The sequence below is a fragment of the Heteronotia binoei genome, chromosome 1 (assembly GCF_032191835.1).
Source record: "Heteronotia binoei isolate CCM8104 ecotype False Entrance Well chromosome 1, APGP_CSIRO_Hbin_v1, whole genome shotgun sequence".
NCBI classification, from domain to species: domain Eukaryota; kingdom Metazoa; phylum Chordata; class Lepidosauria; order Squamata; family Gekkonidae; genus Heteronotia; species Heteronotia binoei.
The window spans coordinates 96,100,465-96,120,099 of record NC_083223.1 but is presented as its reverse complement, the minus strand read 5'-3'; positions in this window follow the sequence as shown (position 1 = coordinate 96,120,099).

The window sequence follows — 19,635 nt, the reverse complement described above, 5'->3', positions numbered from 1 at the left end:
TATTCCCACTTATCTCTATTAGTCCTGTGATTAGATGTCAGAACTGAATTCATGCTGGCTCCTGGCTACGACATCTACCCGTCAATTTCCAGAAAGTGCAAGTAATTAACTTCCAGAGACACACATACTCTTGGAAAAAAATAGCTTTGAAAATTTATGCCATGGCACAGTGAGTGACTGGAGCTCATCTGCTGTACAGATTTACAACTGGTAGCAACAATTTTCATTTGCTGATGAGGGTAAAGAGTTCAGAGGTATACAATCCACAGACTTTCTATAAGCAGAAAGGCATCTTGCATGTAGCAGACAGAAATAGATGATAGGTTAACTGATTGAAAGAGAGTGACTTGAGTGATCTTCTGGGATGTTTGGATTTAATTCACAGAACTGGAATTGTTTTAGAGGGGATGCAGGGCACTGTCAACTTAATTGGAATTGACTTTCTGAAAAGGGCTATGACAGAGTAAGGGCATATTGAACTTGACTATGAAGGTTTCCACAGATATGCAAGTTTCACACAGAGTTTTTTGTAGAAAAAGTGCAGCAGGAACTCATTTGCATATTAGGCCACACACCTCTGACACCAAGCCAGCCAGAACTGCATTCCTGTGTGTTCCTGCTGAAAATATGTTCATATCTAAGTGCTATCAAGTCACAACCAACCAATGGTGACCCTAGCAAGGCAAGTGAGAAACAGAGGTGGTTTGCCATTGCTTTCCTCTGCAGAGACGGAAAAGATTAACTGACCCTTATTTTACATTTATAGGGCCAGTGGTTCTACTTGTTGTTATATGTCATAGTGCTACCTGGGAGAGCCAGATGGGCATGCCACACTTTCTCTAGAAAAATATCACTGAATCTACAGTCTTCCTGGACTTAGCCAAAAATCAGCAATGTGGTTCACAGGGAGGGAAAGAATTTTATAAAGTTTCTTACAAATCAAGGAAAAATGAATTTTTAGTGAAAGATTATTGGAAGAATTTGCCTATCCTAGAATAATTTTATACTTCCTAGTACGCTAGTAAAGGTATATTCTAAATATGAGGTCTACATCACTTTTAAAAAACCCTATCAGCTGCCTTCCTGTAACCTATTTGTTAATCATGTTTTGGTGACTGACTTTTGGGCATATTTCCAAAGAATTTTGAGGCAAGTTTAATAAACACTAATATGTCTGCATACAAAACCAAATTATTATTATTCATGGGTGGGATTATGCAGAATTAAACTTCCCGAAAACTGAATGGAACACATTCAACGAGACATGAAAGTAAGCTGAATTTCCATTTGGTTTGCTCCTAGCTGAGCCTTCAAATTATGAAGTGAAGCAAAGCCAAAAGATTAATACAATGAAAACAAAGATTGGGAAATTAAATGACACGATGCAATTTTCTGCCTCATTGGGCTGGCACCAATAATATGCAAAGGGAAGCCTGCTAAGTGTTGGTTAGCTGCTGAATAAAATGCAGGACAATCAGTCTCTTTCTCAAGGGAAGCTATTTCTTTGACTGATATAGCCATTGACCCTTCCAATTACTTGCACCCTCCTTGCACAGTTTGAGGCTGTAGTCTATTTTTCCCCCTGCTGTGGGGCACAGTACTGCCATTACAGTTTACACAGGTACATGCTTCAACACTATCACTGATGGTTTAGAGTTAGCTTGAGGGCAAGCCCAGAAAAACAAACTGTGTCTACCTCCATAATTAAATATTAATACAGCAGTGTTTTATGGAGACTTGGAGTACATACTAATATACTTTCCCAGAATCAGTTCTATCAGCCTAGCCTAAATGTGCTGTGCATTCAGAATATATTTCAGCTTCATGTGCATTGGTGCTGCAGATGTGACAGTGAACTGAAAAATAAATCATTATCTCAACACCCATTGCTAAAAGGAAAGGAGTTGCATATTTTTAATCAGTCTCTTAAACTGAGATTTTCATTTCCTGGCAGTTTATTCTTTGCTGGCTCATTCTTAGAAGACAATTTATTTCATGACAAATGGAAACAGTAGGTAAGTTGTATAAAGTAACATTTGGGGTTGTTTTATCAGAAATGTCATCAGTACCTTAGCTAGACATTGCTTATAAGAAAAGGATCCAGTGACCAAGGATATAAATCTAGAAAGGGACACATTCCCTACATTCCAGGGCTGACTACTCATTTTGCTGCTAGAAGCAGCAAGAGCACATAACAGGAGAAGTTATGTCTTCTAACCATGATGTACGTGGGAAGACCATGTTCACTCCCATGCACACTAGATGAGCATTTTCCTCATGCTTGTGCCACCCTGGCCTACAGGAGCTGCAGAACATTTTGATGGCCGTTGGACCTGGGTGGGCTGGGAGATAACAAGCACATGTCATGCCTGTTGCTTCCTCCCCCATGGTGTCCCAACCAATTTGATGCTCCAGCAAATTTGGTGTGCCAAAATACCACTTAGACAGTTACCAGCAATCTGCTAGGAGTTTCTGGGGTAAAAGCAGAAACCTCATGGCTGAGAGCTAATGCCTTATTTCAGGGTTTTGTAAGCCGAAATGCCCTCAAAACGAGGTTGGGGAATTAGTCAGGTGGGCACCTGGCTCACTAGGGATTTTTTCCCAATGTATACAAGATACACATCCAGAGAGTAATGCTTAAAATAATAGGGACTCTAATTTAGTAAAATCAATTACAATTTATTCTAGAAAATATAGGCATACATACAAGATAGAATACTCATACAATCACACATACAGTCCTAGGAAATATAGATAGATGGATAGGGGAACAAAAAGGGTAGACACACAGGGTAATATTTACCTATCGTAGTCTTCAAGGAAGGCTCCAATTGGCGACAAGTGAGGGCGCGGGTAAGGGACCCGAAACTGACTAGGAATCAGGGATGGATCTATGCAGCGGAAGGTGGGATACTGATAGAAGCACACATGTGGGGAGCTGGGTCAGAGGTTAAATAGATTACCTTGGACCCTCAGGGGATGGGAGGTATGGGGGAGGAGAAAGGGGAGGCTCTACAGTGACCATAAGGGCTGGACTACTGCAGTAGCCAATAGAAAGTTCATTGGTGGCACCTAATTGGGTGCTGGCTATTGACCAATGGACTTGCCTGGATCCTGTGTACCTGAGAGAACTTTCAGGTTGAAACGGACCCTGGGGTGGCTCCAAAGTGACAGTTGGGAAGAAGAATAGAGAAATTACTTGGGTGGGGAGATGCTTAGGACTATTGGACTTATCTGAAAGGGTGACAATAGAGAGTCAAATCATGGCCTAGGTAACACCCGGTTTGTACAAAGGAACTTGGCTCTGGCTGAAGATGGTCTTCCTCTTCTTTAGTCTTCTTCTTGGCACCAGTCTTTGTCTTGAGTTCTGTTGGACAAAGGCTTAAGTGGTCTGGCAGGATATACTTGATTGCCTTATGCAAAAGTTGAAGCAGCTGTTGGATATGGAGTCAGGAAAACAAGATGGAGTCTGGTGGTGTTAGCCTTTGGTTCATGGAAACAGGCTAGAAATTGTTTGCCTGTACAGTTCATGGTGGTGTGGCTTCTTCCACTGCAGTGGCCAAGACTGGGCACACAAGGAACAGCTGGAAGCTCGTCTGTAGTTCTGGCTGACACCCATCCAGAGATGTAGAATGCTGCTGCAAAGCTGAGGCTTATAGTATCCACATAAGCCTTAGAAACAGTAGGCAAAGTCCACTTCTTAGAGCAGATGTGTGTGTGAGTCAAAAACTCCAGGCACCCTGGCAACCATACTGGTGATCACGATGTCCATGTGTATGAAAAGTAGGGGGCTTTTCCTTACAGTTTTGAGGCTGTGAGCACATTTCAATATCTGACATATCAGGAAAAGTGCAGTCACAAAATGGCTGCCACATGGAGCCAACCACAACAATCATACGGTAAAGATCCTTTTGCTATAGTGGCAGCTGTTGTCCAAGCAGGCCTGTAGCTATAGTGCGGCCCCTGGGGCCAGGCCTCCTGACTTTCTGTCAAAGCCCTGGGGGCAGGGAGACTAGGGGTGCAGGTGAAAGGTGCACAGGGAGGTGGTGGTGGCTGATGGGCAGTGAGACAACCAGGAGAGCATGGGGCTGCCCTTGCCTGCCTGCTGGCCATGGCCCCAGGACCTCTCCTCTACCTCAACAGCCTGGTGCCTGCCCTTTCCTTCACTGTACTGGGCACAGCATGTGCCCAAGAGGAAGCTCTCATTGGCTTGCACAAGTAGGGCAAGAGCAGCAGCAGCAGCAACAACAACTCTCATGTTCAAGCAGCAGCCTACTGGCTGCCCAGCACCAAAGAAAGCTGTTGCACCAGACTCCACATGCCTCCTAGGTCAAGCCTGAGTACAGCCCCATGGGCTGACGTGTTAGCCAAATTGCCTCAATAAAGTGTTTTTTGGGTAATTTTAGTTAAGTGGGCAAGATGGCCAAACTATATGAGATCGATAAACCATATATACCAGAGTCAGAATTCCCATGAGCACCCAAGAGTCAATAATGAGAACTGTATTTTAACTAATCAGTATTTATTAAGGGGAATTCAAACACACAAGAAGCACAAGCACTCAACACACAATACAGAGCTAGGGAAAATAGGAAGGAAAAATAATAGAGACATTTGCATGAGCAGGATTTCATTGACGGGGAAATACTGGACCTCTTTGATAAGATTAAGAAGATCCAGCAGCAATGAAGAAGGAAAAGGGGGTGCATGCAACAGCCAGTGTTATTCACAATTGACCCAAACTGATCAGGAATTGAAGCAGGAAAGGCAGCTCTTTCAGCAAGGTGGGGTCTGTAAAAGATACACTGAATGGCAGAAAGTTCTGGTTTAAATAGCCAAATTCATAACCTGTGAGGCTGGAGGAGGAAGACCCAATTTGAAGAGGGGAAAAGGGGGTCTAAAAGTGGGTGAAGCTGGCCAGGGGCAGGACCATAGCTAGGAATTTTTTATTTTATTTTGTGACATTTTTGGTCCCCACCCATTCCCCAGGCCCCCCCTCCGCCCCACTGAAAATGTCCTAGCTATGGGCCTTTGTCCAAGCAATATTTTTGCAGTCTGCACATTAAACCTCCAGTGGCCAGTCAGAAACCTTTCTAGGCAAAAGCCCCACCTGGCTCCACCTACTTTCTGTAAACACTTGGTGAAAAGGTGTCAGTGGACATCCTGGCACCCACAGGCAGCATGCTGGAAACCCCTGCCTTATTCAGTGAGGTTTCTGGGACTGTGGATATTCAAGATTCATGAGGCATAGATCAGAACAGGGCATGGAGCATCAGCCATTCTGAAACCTGTCTGTTTATTCATATAGTCCACTTAATTTCACTTAGCCAGTTAGCATTCCATGAGAGAAACTGCAGTCTTATCTCATAAGTACTAAGTTTATTGGTGAGTCCTTAGTAATAGAGTTTGTCAAAATCGTTCTTGCTCAAAATAGTGCTAATGGGTACCTCCTATCTACATGTCTCAAATAATTTCTATGGAAGAACTTTCTTTTGCAGAAGCAATACAGATTTAAACTCAGTGGGGCGTGTTCTTCTGTGTGTAATATAAAATTAAAAAAATTCTGCATATTAGTCTGTTTTGGTGCTAAATTTGACAGTCTTTCAGTGTTTTTGTACAATTATTAATTATTTAAAATATATTTTGATAAATTATTTTAAAATGAAATTTTACATGGCTCACACAAGCGCCACTGCATTTACCATTTTGTTTTGTTTACACCAACTATCACTTCAGGTTTTTTAAAAGTAGCTAATTCAAATGCTGTTAATTAAGTAAGATCAAGATGACTATTTTTCAAATGTCTAGATCTGCATTTTTCAATGGAGGGTATATGCAAAAATTACAGCTTCCAAAGCAACAGAAAATTTGTGTTTTGACATTAGTGGCTGTGGCAGCATTGGCTATTGTGAAAAAATGGAAGTCTCCTTTGGGTCCTACACACTTCAACTGACAAGTAAATTTGTGGGACCAATATATTATGGGTAACCCTTTTTTCTCTGACTCTCCCTTGGTGTGGGAGCATTTTGATTATGAGGAAACTTGGGAACCAGTTATATAATATCTTGCGGACAAAAGAATTATCCCTTCTGGTCAATATAATGGTGTAGAATAAAATGTTTAAATAGGTTGTATAAATTGCATTATCTTATTTAGTTCATTTTACTTTTGACGTTATATGCATTTTTTATTAAAATTATAAAAGAAGGAAGGTATATACAATTGAACTAGAATAGGTGTTCACTATGCAGTTATGGAAATGTGTTCCTCAAGAGGCTGTGATCTGCTTTAGAGTATAGGGTAGAGATGGGAAATTGAATTTTCTCATTTTCTGTTGTGCTGTATCCTTATGTAGATCAGCAATTAGTGCTAATGAGTTCTAGTAATCTGTATGGGAAATGGATGGAGTCAGGGCACATTGCTGGTTACCAAAACAATGTATGGCTTTCTGATGGTGTGAATGAATCATTACTTTCCCTGTGTTCACTGATAACAAGATGACTTCCTTCCTGGTTCATTTGTGATGTCAAAACATCCTATCATCAGAAACCAAATGAACAAATATTTTGTTAATGGAATTGTTAATAAGGTCCAAAGGTCACTGGAGTGAAGCAGCGTCAGGAGCAGACATCAGAATCCATCAGGTGTCACAGAGTCTATCAGGTGATGACTTATTGCTTCCATATCAAGCAGTATCCCTTGTCTGACTTTTATAGGCATTAGCTGCAAGGTCTTGCAGCCAACTGTTTGGGAGTAACTCTGCAGGTATGCATCATCAGCAAGCAGCTGGTGTTGGGCCAGGAGGCGTGCTTTGTCTTCTCTCCTGGAGCTCCATTCTAAGCCTTTGTCTCTGGTGTTCAAAGGGTGTGGATGAAATTGGAGAGCTGATAATGACCATCTGGGTTTCATCTGCTGGAGGAGGCTGTAAGGTGCTGGTGGCTCCACGTCAGCTGTTGGCTGTGAACTCTGACAAGCCCACAGCTCCTCTTCTTGCTTGCCTTTTCTGCTGCTTCAGAGGGGGCTACATAGGACTCCTCTTCTCCTGAGAAGTCCTCTCCTCCTGAGGAGTCCCTCTCTTCTAACTAAGCCACAACAGGAACTTGGTAAAATAGCCTGCTGTTTGATCTTAAAATCCTTGCTGGGTCCAAAATAGTCAATATATTTTACCACAAGTTAGGCTGGGGAAACCTCTGACATACTGCACCACAAAACAGTCACCAAAGCAATAAGGAGGAATCCTCCTCCTCCACTGATGCTAGCTGTCAGCAGAAGAGGGAGAAGGAGGACACTGTAGATAACTCACCCAGTCATCACTGCAGCTTCCTGTCCTGTGTGTTCCATGTAACCCATGGACTGATGTGTCCCCAAGCCCAATCAAAGAAACACAAGGAGTCCTGTGAGGAAAGAGATAAACCAAAAAGATCTTTATTTGTCAGTACTGACAGAGAGAACTGGTCCCATGAGGCACCAAGACCTCAGGACATCCCAAAGTTCTTCAAAGAATACAAAAGTGACCAAGGGTCTTATACCGTCGATGCATAAGATTCCTTGTCCGATGAAGTGTGCTTAGAGCACACAGAAGCTTATGGTCTGAATAAAACTAAGTTGGTCTTAAAGGTGCAATTGACTCCTATTTTGTTCTACTACTTCAGACCAACATGGCTGCCTACTTGGATCTATAAGCATACATTATTCAAACAAACATTGTTGGATAAACAAATAACACTACATGACTTGGCTTCTTTCCATTGGTGAATCCTAATTTTGGGATGCTGAAATTAGCAATTGTTTACATATCAAAAAGAAACATTGCAGATCCCTAGCACCTTGGAAAGACAATAAAACCTCTATTCTTCCTGTCTTGTTCAAGGCCTCTTGATGATACTACTAATACTCAGTGTTCCTGTGTTATCAGTTCTGTATTCCAAAGTGCCAGACATTGGCCTTAAATTATTTCCTTTCTCTATTGAGATGTATCAAGATGTGTGCCATTACAGATTGATAGCTTTGCCCATGTCTTCCCAGGCTCATCCTCCCACAAGCCTAAGTTGCCCTGAGTGAGATCTTCAGTGTTATGCTAAGAGTCATAAAGGTCTGTTTGCAAGAATGGGATGTGGTTTTGTTTTCCCCAGGCCAAGTCAAGCCTCTGCAGAAAAATACTTTTAAAAGTACACTATATCTAGTCTTTATGTTCTATCTATGTATTTTGCTAAATCCTATTAATATTGATATTAGATTGTCACATCAGATAAATAGATACTGTTCAGAAAATATAAAAAATGTGCTGGGCCTGTCTCATGTGTGGAATATGTTTGTGTGTGAAATTGTCCCAACCATCAGAGGATTTTCAGGACAAACAGTAGGGCTGCTTGGGGAAGGAGAAAGTGGGAAAAGTCTGACCTATCTGTTCCTTCTGTAAGCTTTTCCTATGGAACCAGTCCAGTGCATTGATACGTACTTGGAAATTCTCTAGTCAGCAATTTGAGAATTTGAAGAAAAACAAAAACCACTTCACTTCAAAATTTATTTTTATTTATTTATGTTATATTTGTATCCCGCCAATTCCATACAGACTCAAGGTGGCTAACAGCATAAAATAGACAGTAAACAAAACAATATTAAAACAATAATAATAATGGCACATAATTAGGAGATAAATTGAGCTTGTAATTAAAAAGGCAGGTCTGAAATTTTATAGGGCATCCGTGGAGAGGTGCTCTGCTGTTTTCTGTCATTAGATTTCATACAGCATCGGTAAACAACTACTCTAGCATGTGTTTTTCATTAGTGATGGCAGTGAAGATAGTTGCATGTGAATGCCCTTGAACAGCATAAACTTGGTAGTTGGAGGGCCCCAATCAACAGTGTCCAGCTTGTAGATAAGGTCCCTCTACTGAAGGGGCGATGTAAGGTCAAATGGATGTGTATGGAAGCACCAGCTGTTTAAAGAAAAAAGTGTTACAAATTCTTCTTGGTTTTAACAGCAAGACCCAGGTATGAGTTAAATTTTCTAGATTCCAGTCACCAAGGGCATGTAGTTACTCTTTGTAATCAGAACTCTACTAATCACTAACCAATCCAAGCAATATCTATTTTAGAAATATCATAAATGCTCTGAAATTTAACAAAATTAACTTCAGGATCTGAGAGTAGGCAGAGTTGAGATCCAGATCCAGCACATTCTGGTATTTCATTCTAATATTTCCTATCACTACTTATATATTAGCTATGACAATCTGATTTGTATTAATAGAATAAGCAGCAGTGCATGTGGGTAGAACATAAGAGGTCATATAGGATAGAATGTTTAGGCTTTTTAAAGAAAGCATTGGTTTTAATCTTACCCTGGCTAAAGGAACTGAAAGTGCATTTCACATAGGCTTCCCAACCCTCCCGCCCTGGCGGGGGACCCAAGGATTTCCACCCTCTTCCCCCGCTCCCCTAAAAATGGAAGTGGGGGGAGGGGGGGAAATGGCGCCAGGGATCATGGCGAGCCACCCCATCCCGGAGTGGGCGAGGCCGCTGCGCCGCTGCCGCCCCCTCCCTGCCCACCACAGCTGCTCCTCCGAGATGGGCCCAGGCTATATATAAAAATATATAAAAAAAAAAGAGATGGGCCCAGGCTGAGCCCATCTCGGAGGAGCAGCCAAGAGGCGGCAGCAGCGCAGGCAAAACCAGAGAAGGGCGGAGGCAGGCCAGGAGCATGGCGAGCCGCGAATCCGGGCCCTTCTAGGACCTGGACTCACGGCTCGCCACGCCCCTGGCCCGCCTCCACCCCCCCTCCGATTCCACCCCAGAGGTGGAGCGGAGCGGGTGAGGCCGCCGTGCTGCTGCTGCCCTCCCTCCCGCCCCACCGCAGCTGCTCCTCCGAGATGGGCTCAGCCTGAGCCCATCTCAGAGGAGCAGCCACGGCGAGCGGAGAAGAGGCGGCAGCTGAGCAGCGGCGTCGCTGCACCTCAAAAAGGATATTATAGCATTGGAAAAAGTGCAGAAAAGGGCAACTAGAATGATTACAGGTTTGGAACACTTTCCCTATGAAGAAAGGTTAAAACGCTTGGGGCTCTTTAGCTTGGAGAAACGTTGACTGAGGGGTGACATGATAGAGGTTTACAAGATTATGCATGGGATGGAGAAGGTAGAGAAAGAAGTACTTTTCTCCCTTTCTCACAATACAAGAACTCGTGGGCATTCAATGAAATTGCTGAGCAGTCGGGTTAGAACAGATAAAAAGAGGTACTTCTTCACCGAAAGGGTGATTAACATGTGGAATTCACTGCCACAGGAGGTGGTGGCAGCTACAAGCATAGCGAGCTTCAAGAGGGGGTTAGATAAAAATATGGAGCAGAGGTCCATCAGTGGCTATTAGCCACTGTGTGTATATATATGTGTGTGTGTGTGTGTATATATATATATATATATATAAATTTTTGGCCACTGTGTGATACAGAGTGTTGGATTGGATGGGCCATTGGCCTGATCCAACATGACTTCTCTTATGTTCTTAAATCTCTCTTCCCAGGATCTTTCCATGTGTTCCTTGATTGGGTTGGGAAACACAACGGCCCACAGGTTTTCTGTGGAACACAGTTGACCTTCTGATCATAAGTTACTGTCTGTTTGAAGGTCTGATGATAGTGCCAGGCAGAAAGGCGTAAACACTGAGGGGAGAAAGTGATTTGGCATCAACAGGTTTGTGTATGACAGGAACGCCATCCAAAAGCATTGGTGGACAAGAGCACAGAGGCCCAAAACTTATGGCTCTCCCCCTCCCATGAAAGAAAGATATCACCAGCCAGATTGAATGCCTGGCAGGGAAGAAAGAGAACACTTTGCTTATACCAGCTGGAAAGCAGGCTGGGCTGTCAAAATGGGCAGGTAAGAATAGAGCATGCTGGTCAGAAAAGCTAAGCCCCACTAATTTTCCCACATCATTCCCACATGCCTGAAGCATTATCACATGCTCCTTTGCCAATCTTCAGAAGACAAAGTCAGATTGCTGGGAAAGTTTTTTGAAAGAGGTACAACATAGAGAAGCCAGACATTTTTGCCAAAGGAACAGCCCCTTCCCCAGTCCACCATTTGAGACTCCAGGGGCTGGAAGACAAAGGTTATTCATGCTATTTCACATCTTCCTGTTCTTTAATGGCTTATAAAATAGGGACACTTCCTTTTAGGGTTGCCAAGTCCCCAGCATTGCCCAACAGGGGACTTTTGCCTGCGCATGTAGCACGCATGCGTCGCAATGATGTAGCACACGTGTGACGCAATTTAGATAGGAGGAAGTAAGGCTGCCAAGCCCCCAGTCTGGGCGGGGGGTTCCCCACCCAGGAGGTTCCCAATAGGGGTGTGCATTCGGTTCAGCCGAACCGAATCAACCGCCAAATTACCCCTGATTTGGCTGTATACGGGGCCCATTATGCGGGAGCCAAGTATGGCTTCCCGTATACTTCCGTATAGATATTGTTTCACACAGGGATTTCTGTAGAAAAAGTCCAACAGCAACTAATTTGCATATTAGGCCACACCCCCTGACACTACGCTAGCCTGAACTGTGTTCCTGTGTGTTTTTGCTCAAAAAAGCCCTGGCTGATAGTTTTAAATGGCTGTGAGCCATTAAACCCCTCTGTTTTGCTCCCTCTCAGTGGGGGAAGTGAAACTGATGCTTCCTGGCCGATCGCTCCCTTTCTCCCAGCTGCAGGTTGCCATGGCTGGAAGAAAGGTGGCCCAAACCAGCTTAAACTGAATGGTTCAGTTGGGGCATTTTTGCTTGGTTTGGTACAGGGTTCAGTTCAAGAACACCCTGAACTGAACCAGAATTTTCTGGTTCATTTCCATCCCTACTTTCAATTATAAACAAACATTTGAAGCATAACACCCCTATTATCATAATTGTAGGGGTGAGGGATGAGAAACAGGGATTGTATCATTTACACTGCAATCCCAGGAGACAGCAGAGTAGAAAATAAAGGAGAACTTGAATATAAATTTATTAAAATAAAGAAATATCAAGACCTATGAACACAGTTGCCTCTGGGAGAGGAAAGTTACCCTCATGCTGGTTATCATTGGAACCCTTGACGCAGTGCCTAGAAGACTCTAGAAACAAATGGACATTCTGGGCATTGAGCAAACAATGCCAGCTCAGCTCCAAAAGACTGCTGCTTGGAACAACAAGAATACTGTGAAGATACACTTCCCAAGAACTTGGCTAGAACTTGAACTGCAGAATACCATCTACTAGTCAAATATCTGACTGTGACAAATCATCATCATCAATCATCATCAGTTTTCCTCAAAAGACTAGGTTTACTCCCAATAATAAACAATCTGATTCAAGTTTTAAAAATAACATATCTCATTCTGAATCTGACTTTTTGTATACCCCTTGAATTTAGTACATGATCTCTATGCGTGTTCAGACACACCCTATCTTTTATAAACTGACATTGAATCTATGGCACAGTCTTGAATAGGAAAGCTCTGGACAAATGTATGAATGGTTTGGAGTGGATTAGGAGCTTTTTTGGTTGTTATTTAAAAGTAGATTATTGGGTTGTGGGATAATGTCAATGCAATCAAATAAAACAAGCAGAAGACCCAAAAGGATTCCTGGAAGATGGAAAATCTTGCAAAACTTCAGGTGGCATTTTGAATTTTTAAAAAGCTGCACAGAATTGATCCTGGGAGTTAAAAAAAATCAGATATTTCCCTACAAAACTATGTTTCCACAGGTTTGCAAAAATATTTCCTCTAGCCATACATTATCCCATTATGATTTTAAACTATTTATAGTGGGCCATTATGGGATGATATTATATAATGTATTAAACCTGTTTCTTGAACCTGTTTTGCTACATCACAATTTCTGAGAGAAAAATAGTTGCCAACATCACCTACAAAACTTTGTAGCAGAGCAGGGATTTAAATCTGGGATTCCCACTTCCACTCCAGACCATGAGATATACCATCATATTGTTTCTCCTTCCATAATGAGCTGGTCAGTTTTTCTGACATAGTATTTCAAAGCTAATTCTTGTAGTCTTAATCCTTGATTTAAATAGTGCTATTTATCGCTTTATTTATTTTTAATTTATGTTGATATATAGTTTTATTGACCTCTTGATTCATGATCACATAAAGGGGCTAGCAAAGTTATTTTTAACCAGTAGCAATACAAAAATTTTAAAAATTACCAAAACCGCAGAAAGGATGATAAATGAACATCAGAAACCAAATAAAATATGGCTCCACTGCTGAAAATCTTATGTTCCATTTGGGCTTCTACTATACAACATCCTTGCACCCATGTTCTAGACTAGCAATTCTTTCTGGGAACCTTTCAAAAGTTTCCCCAGATACAAAACATTTCAGTTGTCTCATCTGTCTATAACTTAAGCATGAATTCACATTATCCTGCTCGCTAATGATTTTGTGAGTGCTCTCTTCTGGTAGGTAGGCTAATTATATGAATTGGCCATCTCATGAACACAACTACAAATTAATGTAAATGGGAAAAAGACCTATGAAAAGGATAGGCTTGCCAATCCCCAGGTCCCAGCAGGGATTCTCCCACTTTCCCAGGCTCCTTCCTGCCCCCAGTCAGCTGGCCGGCAGGGGGAAGCTCCGCCCCCACAGCCACAATGTGCCTTTCCACCTCTGGAGGCTTCAGTCTCCGATTGGAAAGGTTTCCTCTTGGGATAGTGTGTCTGTGTTACTTTGAAGAAGTTGGCAGCAACTCATGAGTAGAGACGCCAATCCCTCACTTCAGAGTCGCCAGAAATGAGGAGGGGGGAAGGGTAGGGAAATGTCTGCTGGGCACTTCATTATTCCCTATGTGGAGATCGATTCTCATAGAGTAAAATGGGGAATTGATCTGGAGGTATCGAGGGCTCTGGGGGGGGGGTTGAAGTAGAGGCACCAAATTTTCAGTATAGCATCTAGTGCCTCTTCCCAAAATACCCCCAAAGTTTCAAAACAATTGGACCAGGGGGTCCAATTCTATGAGCTCCCCAAAAGGTGCCCCTATCCTTCATTATTTCCTATGGAAGGAAGGCAGTTAAAAGGTGTGCAGTCCCTTTAAATGTGATGGCCAGAACTCTCTTGGAGTTCATTTATGCTTGTCACACCCTTGCTCCTGGCTCTGCCCCAATGTCTCCCAGCTCCACCCCCAAAGTCCCCAGATATTTCTTGAATTGGACTTGGCAACCCAAGAAAAGGACTTAATTGATCTTGTTGCATAATTACATCCCTGGATGTAACATCAGATGGCCTAGTTACCATGGGTTAACATAGATCACCTGCTTACCAAATGTTGATTTTTCATTGTCATGTTTTGTGACCAAGGCAAAAGGCCCAGTGCCAGTAAGACACAGAAAAACCCTGGCATCTGGGTTCGGCAGACAGTCTCAACTATAGTCAAGTCCTCCTAGGCAAGAGGTCCAAGCACCAATGCCAGGAGTCAAGGCAGGGCAAATTCCGAGAGGCATGGTCAAGCCTGGTTCAGAGATCAAACAGAGGTCAAACACAAGAGTTAGGTTGCAAGGTGGGCCCAAGGAGCATAGTCAGGTCCAGAATGAAGGTCATAGCACAAGGAGCCAGGATATAGATCAAGTCCAAAAGGAATAGTCAGGTCTGAAATAAGGGTTGATGAACAAGGAGCCAGGAAGCAAGACTGTTCCACAGAGTCACCAGGGAAAGCAGGGAGTTAGAAAAAAAGTTGTTCCCAGTGAAGAACGAGCTGTAACCACACAGTATTTATGGGACTACCCTCCTTGTGCAGGAGTTTCTTGTCCTTTAAAGGAGCCATCAGTTTCTCCAAGTATGAGTACAGATTCCCTCCTCTTCACATTGTAATCCCTGGGAAGAAGTCATGCATGTTGATGGCTTTAGCTGTAACTCTTGAGTGGCCATACTGGTTGTCAGCTCTGGTTGTAAACCTGAGGGAGGATCTGCATCTGTTGATGACCTAAGCATTTCCTCAGATTTGATTGATTTGATTTCTAGCCTGCCCTTTCTGCAAACGGGCTCAGAGTGGGTTACAACATAACAAGTCAACAAGCTGTGGTATTCCTCACCTGCTTCTGAGTTTTCATCAGAGTTGCCATCAGCTTGACCTGGCTGAGATACTGGGGAGACTGACTGAACAGTGAGCCATGACACTCATGGCTTACATGCAACCACTTTGTAAAGTAGTGCCATTTTTACCACTCCTTGGCAGTCTCTCTCTCACACCACCCCGTGTCCTTTACATGTTTTCCAGCATCACAGGAGCTGCTCAACATGACTGGGGGCTACATATCATTGGCCATTCATAAGAACATAAGAGAAGCCATGTTGGATCAGGCCAACGGCCCATCCAGTCCAACACTCTGTGTCACACAGTGGCAAAAAATTTTATATATACACACACACTGTGGCTAATAGCCACTGATGGACCTGTGCTCCATATTTTTATCTAAACCCCTCTTGAAGGTGGCTATACTTGTGGCTGCCGCCACCTCCTGTGGCAGTGAATTCCACATGTTAATCACCCTTTGGGTGAAGAAGTACTTCCTTTTATCCGTTTTAACCTGTCTGCTCAGCAATTTCATCGAATGCCCACGAGTTCTTGTATTGTGAGAAAGGGAGAAAAGTACTTCTTTCTCTACTTTCTCCATCCCATGCATTATCTTGTAAACCTCTATCATGTCACCCCGCAGTCGACGTTTCTCCAAGCTAAAGAGTCCCAAGCGTTTCAACCTTTCTTCATAGGGAAAGTGCTCCAGCCCTTTAATCATTCTAGTTGCCCTTTTCTGGACTTTCTCCAATGCTATAATATCCTTTTTGAGGTGCAGCGACCAGAACTGCACACAGTACTCCAAATGAGACCGCACCATCGATTTATACAGGGGCATTATGATACTGGCTGATTTGTTTTCAATTCCCTTTCTAATAATTCCCAGCATGGAGTTGGCCTTTTTTATTGCAAACGCACACTGTCTTGACATTTTCAGTGAGTGAGTTATCTACCACGACCCCAAGATCTCTCTCTTGGTCAGTCTCTGCCAGTTCACACCCCATCAACTTGTATTTGTAGCTGGGATTCTTGGCCCCAATGTGCATTAGTTTGCACTTGGCCACACTGAACCACATCTGCCACGTTGACGCCCACTCACCCAGCCTCAACAGATCCCTTTGGAGTTCCTCACAATCCTCTCTGGTTCTCACCACCCTGAACAATTTAGTGTCATCCGCAAACTTGGCCACTTCACTGCTTACTCTCAACTCCAAATCATTTATGAACAAGTTAAAGAGCATGGGACCCAGTACCGAGCCCTGCGGGACCCCACTGCTTACTGTCCTCCACTGCGAAGACTGCCCATTTATACTCACTCTCTACTTCCTATTACTCAGCCAGTTTTTGATCCACAAGAGGACCCGTCCTTTTACTCCATGACTCTCAAGCTTTCTAAGGAGCCTTTGATGAGGAACTTTATCAAAAGCTTTCTGGAAGTCAAGGTAAACAACATCTATCGGGTCTCCTTTGTCCACATGTTTGTTCACCCCCTCAAAGAAATGTAACAGGTTAGTGAGGCAAGATCTTCCCTTGCAGAACCCATGCTGAGTCTTCCTCAATAACCCGTGTTCATCAATGTGCCTACTCATTCTGTCCTTCATAATGGTTTCTACCAACTTTCCTGGTATTGAAGTCAGACTGACTGGCCTGTAGCTTCCCGGATCTCCTCTGGAACCCTTTTTAAAGATGGGGGTGACATTTGCTACCTTCCAGTCCTCAGGAACGAAGGCAGATTTCAATGAAAGATTACAGATTTTTGTTAGAAGATCCACAAGTTCAACTTTGAGTTCTTTCAGAACTCTCAGATGTATGCCCTCCAGACCCGGTGACTTATTAGTTTTTAATTTGTCTATCAGTTGTAGGACCTCCTCTTTTGTCACCTCAATCTGACTCAGGTCTTTCAACACCCCTTCCAAAATTAGTGGTTCTGGGGCGGGCAAAAAGTTCTCATCTTCCACAGTGAAGACGGAGGCAAAAAATTAATTTAGGTTCTCAGCCATTTCCCTATCCTCCTTCAGTAATCCTTTTATTCATGTGGGCAGGAAATGTAGGCATAGCTCCCAGCAGTACCTGATTCACTTATGGATAAGTGGCTCTTGCACAACTGGGAAAACTTTGGGTGTGTGTGTAAGTTGCAGCTGACTAATGGTGACCCCAGCAAGGGGCTTCCAAGGCAAGTGAGAAGTAGAGGTGGGTTGCCATTGTCTTCCTCTGCAGAGTCTCCCTGGAGGCTTCCCTTCCAAGTACCAATGCTGCTTAGCTACTGTGATCTGACAAGATTGAGCTATACCATGCTGCCTTCCCTCCTGGAAAAACATTTACGTGACACCTATATCAGGTGCTGATGATAAGGAATTCTTCTTATACTAGAAAGGATTTTACAGGTGATTTCCTTACCAAATAAATCCTCAAATGTATACATGCAGTGTTGTACAGAGCAGTTCAAGAAGGTGTGAAAATATGCCAACCAACTGCCCTCATTACAAGTTAAGTAAAAGGTGTTTCCCATCTAATAATTAAAGTATCTTCTAGCTTGACAGAAGCTGATTTTGCAAAAGATATACATGAAGTGGCAAAACTGTCGGATACTTAAGAATTTCCAAATGGAATAAATTTTCAAGTTTTCTCATTTTGGTTATAGGCATTCGATCTAACAAATGTTGATCATTATCACTGCAAATAAAAATATCAGAAAGTCCACAAGCACATTCATTATGTATTTGCAAAAATATCCTTCACTTGTTCAGGGCACAGCATCATTTTTCTTGACAGATGAAGACTCTGCTTGCCATCATGTGTTTCTAATACAAATAAAACAGTACAAAAAATGAACAGGCCAGCACTGTCCTGAATCCTAATGGCTTTCTGATGAAGTAAACAATGACTTTTAATTAGAAGCTAAATTTTTTAATTAAGATGATTCAACAGTAATTATCTTAGTTGTCTGACTCACCAGATTTTAATGAAAAAGATTGATTATGGGTAGAACTGGTGGCATAATTAAACATTCGGAGGGCTACTCTAATTATTGATGTAAAAGGAACATGGTTAACTGCAAAAGTGGGCTTTGCGACCCTATGTAAAAATATAAGTATTGTATCAAGAGACACAGTCTGGCATAGGGCAGTAACAACAGCTATCCCCTTTCAATTGCTTTCAGTGGGACTTGATATTCATAACTGGCTTTAAATTGGTTTGTGTCCTACAAAGTGCAGGTGTAAGGATGCTCATGACATAGTTCTTTCCTACCTACCCCATAGTCTCCAGAGGCCACTAGAAAGCTGATGCTGAAGACCTCTGAGGACAGAATGTCTCATAGTCTGATAGATGCAGTGAAAAGGGAGAACCAAGCACAGTTGTTTGTCCATGCATCTTCTGCCAGTGACATTTCTGTTGGATCAAGAAATTGCATTGGCACAAAGGCAGTGCTTGCCCAGTTCTGCCTCCTCATTGTAATCTCCTGGGTCATGAGAATTTTTGCTCATTTGGGTACTGGAGTTTCAAGCACCACTTTTTAGAAGTTTCCAGGGTTCCTGATGGAAGGGAGAGGGCAGAAATGAACTGGATTTGTGAATATCATTGAGGCTTTGCTTCATAGATGTCAAGCTAAAGTACCCAAAATGTTTGGCTGTAGTAATAGAACAGAGTTTAAGTCCACTGACACCTTGAAGACCAATGAAGTTTTATTCAAAGTATTCATTTTTGTGTGCATATACCCAGAATTCTGCTTATACCCAGAAAACTTTCTGCTTATCCCCAGAATTAAACTTTGTGGGTCTTAAAGGTGCCACTGGACTCAAACTCTGTTCTCTTGTTTCAGACCAACATGGCTACCCACCTGAATCTGGCTGTACTAATGTCCATCCTTCCGTTTGCATGTAAGATATAGGGGAAATGTGTAGAGTCTCCAACTCACAGCCCCTCACAGCTGTTCCTGTAGACAGGACATAGTATTATGTGGAATATAGTAAGTGACTGGTTGAATAGTTTCCACATGATATGGAGCTTCTGTACTGCCAATTCTGTACTGCCATTTTGTACGCTTCCAGTAATTAGTTTATATTTCTCTTCATTTCTTTCCTTATACTGGAAGCAAGAGATTGTTGTTAGTGATCTATGTGAGCTTTTTTGACAATATCCATATCCAAAGTTAAGTTAGAAAGACTGCTCAGAATCATACCAGAAAATCTGGATAAAATTCTGAAGATCATCACAATCTTAGGATAAGAACTATAACTTTTGATCTAAAATCACAGGGCAGTACACTATCATTAATATTGAGGAAGGTATAATTCTTTTGTACTCCTGTTGCAGCTTTTTCTGACTCCTGGAAGGATCAGTCTCAAGGTTGTAGGATCTCTGTGGAGGAACAGCTGCACAGTTTGTGAGGAACCACCTCACTCCTGTTCCTCACATACAGCCTTGCCCTTCTCACTCCAACTCACTGCCCCTCACAGCTGTTCCTGTGCATGGATTCTGTGATCCCAGAGGTGATCCTTCTGCAGAACAGTGAGAATCAGGGCTTTTTTTTGTAGCAGGAACTCTTTTGCATTTAGGCCACACACCCTTGATGTAGTCAA